This window comes from Tiliqua scincoides, chromosome 9 (genome assembly GCF_035046505.1).
Source record: "Tiliqua scincoides isolate rTilSci1 chromosome 9, rTilSci1.hap2, whole genome shotgun sequence".
In the NCBI taxonomy this organism is placed as follows: domain Eukaryota; kingdom Metazoa; phylum Chordata; class Lepidosauria; order Squamata; family Scincidae; genus Tiliqua; species Tiliqua scincoides.
In genome coordinates this window covers 44015826-44017885 of record NC_089829.1, presented here as the reverse complement: position 1 = coordinate 44017885, position 2060 = coordinate 44015826, and the positions used below count along the sequence as shown (strand labels likewise).

Sequence of the window (2060 nt, the reverse complement as noted above, 5' to 3'; positions counted from 1 at the left end):
TTTTAGAAGTAGGCTACCTCAGAATGCCAGATGCTGGGGTCTGGCAATAGGTATCTTGTCTTTGGTGCTTCATGGGGCATCTGGTGGGCCACTGTAAGATACAGGAAGCTGGACTAGATAGGCCTTTGGCCTGATCCAGCAGGGCTTTAGTTTTGTTCTTACTGTTTGATAACACTGTGACTTTTTTGAGTGCATGAGTATTATCTCAATGTCATCTTTATAAAAACTGTAAGTTGAGTAAGAGTAATTCTTCCCATATTATGGATGGGGAAGACGGAGCCTGAGAGGAGGTGGCTTAGCTTAAGGCCATCTAGTGAGTTCATGGCAGAGGTGAGATTCAAACCAGGGCAGTCCTGATCCATTGCTTTGCCACTATGCCATGATGCTAGCAACTGTTACCCTGCAGATGCCTGATCTCGTCTGATCTTGGAAGCTAAGCAGGGTCAGGCCTGGTTAGTACTTGGATGGGAGACCGCCTGGGAATATTGGGTGCTGTAGGCTTATACCATAGTCTTTCGAGACTGAAGGTTGCCAACCATACCTCAGGTTTATACTGCTGTTCTACTGTAAGTCACCTTGAGTGTCATTTTTGAGAGGGTGGCTGGGGTGGAAATGCAGGATATAAATGCTCAAGCAAATACATGCCAATGCCATTTATCTCTCTTGCAACTTGTAGCATTTCAAAGAGCATCAACAACTGAAAGTTGCATTGACTTGACACAGCTCAGGAAATGGCTTTTGAATGCTGAAGCTGTCACAGTAAGTCTCCTCTTTTAAATGTGAATGATACAGCCCTGATCTTGGGCTCCCACATGAGACTTGAAAAAGAAAGAAAATGCAAAAATAAATAACGACAGAATGAGAGGAAAATAGATATTATCATGTTCCATATTGACTTGCTAAAAGCACTCTGCATGCTTAAAAACATTTTTTTTTGCATCTTTGCCACTTGATTAAAGTCAATTGGGAGACAGTGAAGTTCTTAAAAGTCCTAATTTGTCACTTTGAAAAAAAATAAATAAGTCAAAGTATGAATTTCTCAGTTATTCTGAAGGTTAGATTGTAGGACTTGTTTGTAGAACACTATAACAAATTCTTGTGTTGCTGCATATTCAGCATGTGGGATTGATTTTATCTACCTTTAAAAGGAATTCATTAGTAGTGTTTTTTTTTTATTTTAAATTTTTGATATACTTGTACGGATGCCAAATTCTTTCTGCCTCATAAAGGCTTTCAAATGTTCAAAGGCACATGTACAATTTATCCTGGACACATTTTGTTGATTGTTTAAGAGACAGGAAAGAAACCATTCATTGCCTTTCACTTTGTTCCGACACAAATTACGCGGTTTATGCAGGAATCCTGGTAAGGGTGAATCGGCCCTTGTAGTTTGGAGCAGTTGCCAATAATAGCAAGTATAAAATACCCCATGTTCTGAAATCAAAATTTCATGGAGGAACAAGAAATGCTTGTTGAGGGGAGGGGGACTGGGAAGGGACATAGCCCTGATGCATGAGATGCACACTCCAAGGATGTTGGTTTGGGCTTGGGAAGATGAGGGACAAGATGTCCTCTGGCTCTCTTCCCTGAATGATCCAAATTCCTAACCATTCCTAACCTCACCATTTTCAGTTGACTCTTCCTCTGGTTTCAGTCATGAAGAGGAAGATGGAGACACAACTGTTGACTGCTGCTCCTTACTCAGAGTAGGTGAACAGGCAGTAGTAGCAAGGAAGGAGAGCTGTAGGGCTGGGACATCCAGGTAAGCAGCTGCCTTAAAATTAAGGTCGCCAAGTCGGAATAATTCCAAAACTGGTGATGTCACAAGATGGGGCCTGGTGATGTCACAAAACTGCAAATCTTTGAAAAATGGGTAGGGGGCTGATTCTGGGGTGGAGCCCAGTGATAAAGGGCAGAGGAATGGTGGCTGCCCTAGAAAGAATTAGTGCATGCCCATGGCTTGGAAAGAGTTAATCTGTGTCCTTCCAACATCTAGCATCTTTGAGTGTCAACGCCGCCACTGTTGGCGTCACGTGTCAGAACTGGTTTCAGGGATGTTA

General features: G+C 42.3%; 1 pseudogene; it reads left to right on the top strand.

The window, feature by feature from the left end:
- Positions 1-384: 384 nt before the first annotated feature.
- On the top strand, positions 385-501 carry LOC136660944 (5S ribosomal RNA; annotated as a pseudogene).
- Positions 502-2060: the final 1559 nt, after the last annotated feature.